The sequence below is a fragment of the Puma concolor genome, chromosome C1 (genome assembly GCF_028749965.1).
Source record: "Puma concolor isolate L17-30 chromosome C1, mPumCon1.1.hap2, whole genome shotgun sequence".
Lineage (NCBI taxonomy): Eukaryota > Metazoa > Chordata > Mammalia > Carnivora > Felidae > Puma > Puma concolor.
The window spans coordinates 186991345-187000800 of NC_141674.1; the positions used below are offsets into that span (position 1 = coordinate 186991345).

The following is a 9456-nucleotide window of genomic DNA, read 5'->3' on the forward strand; positions in this document are numbered from 1 at the left end:
ACAGCTGGAAGCCTGGAGCCTGCTTCAGATTCTGTGTCTCCCTCTCTCTCTCTGCTCCTCCCTCACTTGCGCTCTGTCTCTCTCTCTCTCTCAAATATAAATAAACATTTAAAAAAATAAAATAAATGCACACTTAAAGTGGGTGCATTTCATTGTATGTAAAGTGATACCTCAATAAACTTAATTTTTTAAAAAGTAATTTCTTTTAGTAACCAAGAAACTTTGATGATAATCTAAGTTTCCTGACTATGAGGATATATGTGGGTCTGACCTAAGTATGACAAATCAACACCTTACAACGGAGGAAGGCATGTAAGTACCTGGCTTCCTTTATTCATCAAGTGAAATAATTGTCCATGATACCATTAGCAAAATAATTACATGTATTCTTTCTTTTTCAGGTCTTCTGAATAGGCCACTACATTTCAAACAAATAAACTGAAGAATAGAATAATATATATTTAAAAATGTTTGAGTTACCAGAGAGCAAAAAAAAAACATTATTTACCACATTCCCCAAGTAAATGGAATAAGGCATTTCAAAATGATTTCTTTTGTATTTCAAATATACTCTGTTATGTTGAATAGCCCTTTAAACATAAACCAAGCACGTGGGAAGTTCCAAGGGTGTCAGCCAGGTCTTCAGTTCTGTTATTGAGTTCTTACACAAAATTGTACAAATTCAGTTTGCCATTTTGTGTGGATAAAATAGATAAGCCCAATGAAGAAAGTTTATCTTTAAAGCATAAGGAATTCATTGAAAAGTAACTCTTAAAAATAACATATAACATTTTGATACTAGGAATAAAAAGGATAACCCAGCCATAAAAACATACTCTTGTATTCTAAGATTAGTCTCAAAGGATAAGATATTGTTACTATCTTGTGAAAATAAATCTAATTGTTGCCTTGAACATATCCTGGATAGAATGTTGTATCTGATGGTGTCATCTCCTAGGGTCTGAGGTTTTAACACTAAGAAAATGTTCTTGTTTTCTTATATTTTCATGACAAAATAGCATTCTTGTGAAAAGTACTAGATTACAAAAAAAGGAGAGAGAAGCAGGGAGAGGGGAGAAGACTCTCACCCGGAATGTCAGGTTTCAGGAAGATATCCTAATGGCCTGAATCTGTACATTTCTCTGTGGAGGTGTGGCTTCCACAGTGTGTCTGTCTACAGTGAGCCGTGGAATAATTATACAAATTGCACTGACTCATTTTACTCAGGTAAACTCAACCCTTAAAAACTTGGAAGTGCTGCCAATTTGACCACAAATCTATTCTTTAAAGATCTTTGAGAAAATCATTTTTTTTTTCTTCTTCTTCAAGTTGTAGCATGGGATCCATTAGACAGCCAAGCTCTTCTGTCTATCCAGAAGAATGTCATGTCTGAGTCTTTTGATTTTCTGGGTTTGAATTATACATAGTCATGAAACTCAAGGCTTGTCTTCCCTCAAAGCTCTTCTACTGTAATATTATGATTTACTAGAAAGTTACTTACCATATAACACAGCTTCAAAGACCAGATCCCCTGTATTTGCTCCTTAGAGTGTTTCATTATAGCAATATGGATTAATGCCAGTTGTTACACCAGGAGGGATCAAACCGAAACTTCCACAGAAGTCTAAATAGCGGGAATCTCACAGGGAGTGATAGATACTACGATTTGCTCTTCAGTGACTGATGGACCATGTTTTATGTTTTTAAAAAAAAAAAAGGTAGCAAAATTGAGCAAGCCCCCCAGGCATAAAACAAACTGCAAAAATAAATACAAGGAGAGTAGTTTACAAATTTAAGAATATATAATCAATAAGGATGGGTGAATATGGCAGCATTTTGAGATAGAACTGCATTTTCAACTATTTTTAAAATGTTTCCCATTTGGCAGAACCCCAAATGGGCTTTGCCAAGCACTTTTTCTTCTTAATTTTTAAGTGCGTATGTATTTCAAGGAAAATTTAATCCATATGTTCCTCTCTCATTTACACAATTTATCAAAATGTTGCTTTGAATGAGCCATTTAATGTCTAAGAAAACTGAAATACTTCTCCCCCCCCACCACCAATAGTAGTTTTTAGCTTTTTTTTCTTCCTCAATTAAATATTGTTTGGTACTATACATGAAGCTAATTGAAAAATATTCAATTCTGTTTTAATATTCAGAATCAAACAAAGTCTGATAAAATTAAAAATAACAGAAGATACACTCCCCCCACAGTACTATATTTTCAAGTTTGTAAAAGCCTTCTCTCATTCACATGGTTCCTATAAATCAAAGAATGCGAGAATGAAAAGTTCCCTCAGAAATGTTAAATTTTTTTTCCCTCACTTTAAAAACCAGGAAACTGAGTCCCAGAGAAGTTTAAGAATCTGCCAAAATCACGAAGCTAATTAGTGGCGGAGCCAAGACATGTATCTTCCCGTTCCAGTGACTTCTTTGGTTTTTCCGATTTTAATTAGGATTTTATCTATATCTAAACACACAGAAGTATCAGTATGATACTAGGTCATTAAACAACAGCAACGAAAACAGTGTAGCTCACTTCTGCATGAAATGTATCTGCCTGCTTCCAAAAGATCAACACCTGGACAACTGACAGGCTGGAAATGAAAAGTTCAACATCTGGTGTTGCCATTGAAAATTTCAATGGCTCCATGCACCGTGTGATCCTGACTGCATCTATCCTTTACCATCTCCACAAGGGTAGGTGATAGATCCATTTAAAAGAAAAATTAAGTCCCAGTACACTCTCAACCCTTACCAGTAAGATGTTACAGAAAAACAAGCTGATTAGGCTTTAATGATAAGGATATTTCTTCCTCCCCTCTTTCTTCTCCTCTTCTTTCTTCTTCTTCCACTAAAGGGGATCATTCTGGGCTACACAAAAATCTGGTGATGGGCATTCCAGGACAGAACAGAGATATGCCTTCAAGCAAGATAAAAAGGCACAGATTAGTAAATAACTGCTATCCCCAGGGAAAGAAAAGAAGAAGAGAGGAGAGGAGAGGAGAGGAGAGGAGAGGAGAGGAGAGGAGAGGAGAGGAGAGGAGAGGAAACCATTGGAGCTTCCACTTGTTATCTTAGGAGGCAGTCATGAAGTACACACCACAAATCACAATTAAAAGAACTATGACCTTGTAACTACTCACCAGTGTTGATACTGTGTTACTCTGTTTTATTACAGCAATTATTTTTTTTAATATGATGGAAGGGGGCATATAATATGTATATGCATTTGGGGACAAAGAAGAGAATTGGAGGACCTTTTTCTAGAGGGAGAAACCAAAATCATATGGTGCAGAGCATCTCAAACACCAATTGTTTAACCTCGGGTATGTTACTTAACTTCTCTTCATCTGTTTCCTCATCTATACAACAGAAATAATATCAGTACCTACTTCATAAGGATTCATGAAATAATACATGTAAAGCACTTAGGACAGTGTTTGCATACAATAAGACCTCAATAAAAATAACTGGTTGCACTGTTATTTTTTTCTTTACACTGAAATGGGAAAACAGGCTGAAATCCTAGGACTTGTGGCAAACAGAAAAAGAAAATACAGAAATATTATTTAGGACTAAAAAGGAGCTTGGAGTCTTGGCTCTGAGTCCAAGCTATTGTAAATTTACTGAATTGGGATTCTAAACACAACTATATACTCCAACACAAAACAAGGACTCAATCGATGCTACTGTAACAAGTGCTCATATCATGAATACCTGTAGTATTTGGAGCACTGTAGCCCTACCTTCTTCTATCTTGACCTCCAGCTGTTAAAAATAACAGTGTATTCAAAGACTGGACAACCAATGGAACCCAATGCAGAACATTCAGGAGCCTTCACAGAATTTCTGGTTCTAGAAATGGTTACTTTGTCAATGACCTTAGACGCGATAGCTTAGGGGTGGGAGTGAGATAATTTCTGAGTCTTTCTTGGTGCAATTTTTCTCTTTTGATTGTAATTTGGTTGGTTTTACCAGATGAATAAATGGATTGAGAAGCACCCTGGCTTAAGAAGAGGGGGACTGTGACAGAAGCCTTGGTCTTGGTTTTGCCTTAGGTGCCACTCTGAAGACAACATTCTATTTCTAGGGGGTTCTCGGTTATGTAAAAATGAGGTTATGTTTGGTGATCATAAATGTCCCTACCTCTCTAACATGTTGTGGACCTATAATGGTATAAAATGCTATAATGTGGGGCGCCTGGGTGGCGCAGTCGGTTAAGCGTCCGACTTCAGCCAGGTCACGATCTCGCGGTCCGTGAGTTCGAGCCCCGCGTCGGGCTCTGGGCTGATGGCTCAGAGCCTGGAGCCTGTTTCCGATTCTGTGTCTCCCTCTCTCTCTGCCCCTCCCCCGTTCATGCTCTGTCTCTCTCTGTCCCAAAAATAAATAAACGTTGAAAAAAGAAATTTAAAAAAAAAATGCTATAATGTAGCATAAAGTGGTATAAAGTGCTATGAAATGGTATAAGATAGTGAGATTGGTTTTCCTGGTCATCATGACTCTATTGACAGAGCACCTTTCTTTGAAAGTTCCGTGCATTCTATACAGAACAATTGATAAAATAGAGAGGAGTGTGGTGAATACAATATGCTTTTGCACTGGATCTGTGTTCAAATTCAAACTCTCCCACTTTATAAATAGCTCAATATTGAGCAAATTACTTAATTTCTCTAAGTCTAAATTTGTTCAAACATGAAATATGTTTCACTTTACCTATTTCATTGGGTTGTTCAAAAATTAAATGAGAGAACATGAGTCATGAGCTTACCTCCTAATAGGAGCTCAAATAGAAGAGAGCCAATATTACTGTTGCAGGAAAAGAAATGACAGATTCAAGCCGGAAAGGTCTTTCATCTAAGGGAGTGTCAGATTGCATTATACACATGAATAATGCTCCCCTAATCCAAGAGAGTGTTGTCATTTTTTGTCACATGCTAACATATTATCAGCAGAGACCCCGGAGGAAGCAAAGTGGCAGTGTTGGTTGAATGAATTAATAAAGTTGGTCTCTTCAGCCAGGACTCTTGGGCATTGCTGAATACTTTCACAATGTGTAGAGTCAAATTATATCATACAACTGACCACTGTAGTCTTTCATAGTACCAGACATTTTGGGACTAACGGACATAAACATACATTGATGAGTAAGTGAATGTTTCATATTCAAATGGTTAAACAATTTTAAGTTTCCTCCTGATAGGTCTAAATGAAACGGCTAAAAAAAATTAATTTTTCATAAGTGGGAAGGGGTACATGAGAATATGCCCAAAGAGGCTACTTCTAAGCTGTGCATAGCAATAATAAACAAATACCCTCTAATCAAAACTTCACAGATGGCCAGTTCCCCCTTGATGTAAGGAGACATTGATAATGTAGCCTGGGTGTTATCTTCAGGCTTGACCAAGGGCCATCTTGAAAGGAAGGACTTTGACTTCAGAAGAGGAGCTCTGGTTGCTGAGATCAGGCAGGACCACTGCATCTGAGCTTTCAATTGACGGAAGAAGTCAGGAACCAAGAGACCCAGGATTACTCTGTCAGCTGTGCAACTGCCCCTTGGTTATTATTTTGGTTGCCTCGGACAGTTTCCTATGATTATTACCAATAAAAGCTCTAAAGTAATTTTAAAAAGCAATGTACATTCTGGAATGGTGGTGGGGAACTGTTTCACATGCTGCAACCAGACTTGAATGTGGGCAGGAAAATCACAAAGGATGGAGGAAAGCAACTGTGGAAGAACAGAGGAAGTAGGGCTGAGTCCAGAGGCCTCTGCTAGGAGGAAAGGAGACCATTCCAGCCAGCGAAGGGATTCTGAGAATCCCAGATACTGCGTAGGATCAAGCAAGGGAACTGCTGTCTCTCAGGTTCTAGCAATACAAGTTTTTTGGATTTTCTTCAGGCTTACAATCTATTTAAAAATCTGTACTCTACTACAAAATAATTCTTTCTTACAACTTTTCACAGGGCTTTCTGAAAGAGTTTATTTTCTGGGTTTGGGAAATGCTGAGAAGTCCAGCTCACTAGGAAATAAATTCAACCTGATTACTTAACCAAACTTCCTGAATGGCCAATATATGAATTTATCTCCAACTCAAAAATGAACAGAGCATTGTCTTACCAAATGTCATCATTTCCTGCTTTTGAGAAGAGACCAGAAAGACTTGTGCTGAACCATTTCAGAGCATTTTAGATATGTCTTCAGCTGAAACCTGGAAATCAAAGCAAAATAAAAGAAAAATAAATATGTAAAAACAAAATTTGTGAGCTTTGGGAAACAAGTGGTTTGGGGGGAAAGCTAATTTTCAAAGGTCTCCGTCTACCCTATGGCCACTCCCTTCTCTTCTAGGACCTTTCCGCCTCTCTTCATTTCAGTTTTGAGTTAGAAATACTGGAACCGATCACTTTTCAGCCTCAATAAGTCCTTGCTAATTATTTTAACATTTCAGGTTCAGGAAACCCAAACCCAATGTTTGTTAAGTGTTCTTTGCCTTGATTTGTATTCCCTCTTATATTTCAAGGGAAGCAGGGTCCATGTGTTTCTGATTCATTTTTACTTAACTCATCAAGACATTGTTTCATGAAGGCCATTTGATGTCCAAAGATTCTGCTGAACCTTTTGTTCATTAAACCATATAGCCAGTGAAGCAACACGCAGTTTATAACAAAAGAACAGAATTAGGAGACCCAGGAACAAACTATCCTACCTCTATCTCTCATGTGCTTTCATACAATGATAAATCACTTTCCTCGATATCTGTGTTATCTGGGGGAAAGATAACAATGTTTTATGCTAGGTTTAGAGAATTTTGTAATAAAATATAATTTTGGAGAGTCTTTGTAAAGAGTAAGGCATGTTATAAACCAATACCAAAATAGCTCTCGAGTTGAAAGAATGAGTTTTTGCCTGGTGTTGAGGCTGTTATACTAGTTTTCCTGGCCAAGTACCACAACTCAACATTAAAATTTCAAACGGTGATTAGACAAAACATAACGTTTCCACCTGAAAGCATTAATTCTTATACGGATTTATACACTGGGAGAGTTCTAGATTTCCTACTGGTTTCCTTTTTGAGCTAACAATCACACTGCCAATTTGTTTAAGGATTTGCAGAAAGTTGAGAGGTAGATATTTGACATAGAGAGATGTTCCTGTTTTTTACTCAAAGACAAATTATCCTAATGTTTTATTTTAGAGCATGGAATACTGAAGTCAAACTTCCTCTAAATGGAGTGGCAACAAATTTAGCGGGTATCAACAACAAAATAATTTGTTTTAATTCATTCATTCACTCATTCATTCATTCATTCATTCATTCCAGTTTTCCACTAGGTTCATTATCCTGCAGTTAATTTGCTGCTCTCTGGGTCTGCAGGTGGCACCATGATAGTTTACCAAGCCTGCAGAGGACAAAAGAGAATTCAAGGATCAGTTTTGACTGGGGTCAAGAGCAGAAATCAAGGGAGTTCTCAATCAAAATGACAAGGAAGTTGCAGGAAACATGTTCAGGCAAACTAAGAGGATTTGCCTTTCTGGCTTTTGTTTCAGGAATCTAGAAAAGAAGAGAGTGATCATAGGATTGATGAAGACCTTTGAAAATTAGCTTTTTACCCAAAGCACTTGTTTCCCAAGCTCCTAAACTATGTATGTACGTATGTATGTATGTATGCATGTATGTGTGTATTTTCTTTTGATCACTTGATCTCCAAGCCATGGCCTAGTATCAGGCAAAGGGCCCAGTCAAACATGGCACAATCAGCACCCAGAAGAGACTGAGACACACATGCAGAGGGTCAGTAGACATGTATGCAGTCCACTTTTCTCAAGCTTCCCAGGAAGAGGGGTGGTTGGACTGGGCATGGCCAGATATACCATGGGTGCGCTGCAGGAGAGGCACCTAGCCTGGCTCCCGGTCTTTTTATAGAGTTCTCACAAAAGCAGCCTTGTGGTAAGGGGGGAAAAACGACAGCTACTAGCTGCTCAGGGGAAGTACATACGAACTGTCCAGTACCAATATTCCCTGGAGATCTCACGGCAAGTTGAGACCAGCCACTCACCCTCCTGATAAAGTAAGAGGTATTAAATAATACCAGCCAGCTCCTGCCAGGGAACCTAGAGAGATTCACTGGACAAGCCTCCTGGTCTCTCCACAATTGGTTAGCTATTGAAACCTATTAGGAGAATACCCACTACTTGCCCAGGGTCTGGGATGAGGAAATCAAGAAAGACATAACATCTGTATTTGATCCATAGCAGGGGAGGTGGGACAACTGAAGGCTTGCCTTCCAGGAGTTCACAGTCTAATGAGTGGTGTCAGAACAAATAATGACCTCACAACATGGGAAATGAGTTTATAGAGGTATGAGCACCATCAGTGATAACTGCAAATGACGTGGTGATCAACTCTCACGGCAGGAGGGAGGGTTTTTGGAAGCCTTCCAAAGACATATATGCTTATGGGAAGGCAGGCTATGGGTGCAGGCTGAAGGAAGGGCATTCCAGGCGGAGGGAACCACATGTAGGCAGGAACCCTAATTATAGCCAAGCCGAAGAAAGTTTGAAAGAAATAACCTCCTCCCACAGTTTTACATATTCCAGAGGAGTCGAATCCTAAGAAGCTAAAGTCCAACAGTGTATCACAGTTTCCAAAAATTCCACAAACAATTAAGCAATCTTCAAAAGTGAAGATTCTTTTAGAACCCTCTGTATTCATGAACTGCCCCTCAAATGTCATTTGTCCCTTTCTCCTACCTGAGTCGCCTGGTTGATAAGGTTATCAATTGGTCACTGAGCTTGGGCGGTATTAGCTAAACTGCCCTTGCTAGTTGGCTTTCTTATCTTTTGGCTTGGGTGTTCTTTCCAGAAATAACCCAAGTACCTTATATACCCTAAAAGAAGCATAGAAATCCCTTCTGGTCAGGCCAAAGAATATAGCTCCTAGAACAGAACTCAAAGTTCTGAAAATAAGAGAATCCTTCCTTTTAAGGTTGACTGTATTCACAATCATTCCTGCTTTAGAATGTGAAAGGCTTAATCCCAGTTGGGTCACAGTGTCATGTCCCATGATCTGGGTCACAGGAAAGTTGACACACTATCTCCTTTAAAGGCTGACATGTCTTTTCTCTAAAAAAAAAAAAAAAATGATTCTGTTTGTGTCAGGGATGCCAGTGCACTCCGATCACCTGCTAGTCGACTTTCATTGTAGCTTGTGTGCCCGGGTCCTCCTCCATCTCTCTTCCTCCTCAGCCTGGAAGTGAATGAAGTGACATTCTTGGTAGCTCTGGAAAGGCTTCAGGGAGTTGTGAATTTTCATATTCATACCTCTCAAGCTGGTGTGAGAGGGGCTTTGCTTTTGCTATTTAACAGGAGAAATGGAAATAAAATTTAGAAGTCCATCAATAGATTTATTACTTGTAAACCGTAACATGTTTTGAAAAGCATGATGCACTTAAATG

The 9456-nt window shown here is 38.6% G+C and overlaps 1 long non-coding RNA gene across 1 annotated transcript; it reads right to left on the reverse strand.

The window, feature by feature from the left end:
• Window positions 1–304: 304 nt before the first annotated feature.
• LOC147578615 (uncharacterized) lies at window positions 305–9211 on the reverse strand. Its single transcript, XR_015255419.1, has 3 exons — window positions 9184–9211; window positions 6122–6212; window positions 305–2926 (listed from the first exon to the last, which is right to left on the reverse strand). It is a non-coding gene; the product is annotated as an uncharacterized LOC147578615 (long non-coding RNA).
• Between the last annotated feature and the right edge of the window lie 245 nt (window positions 9212–9456).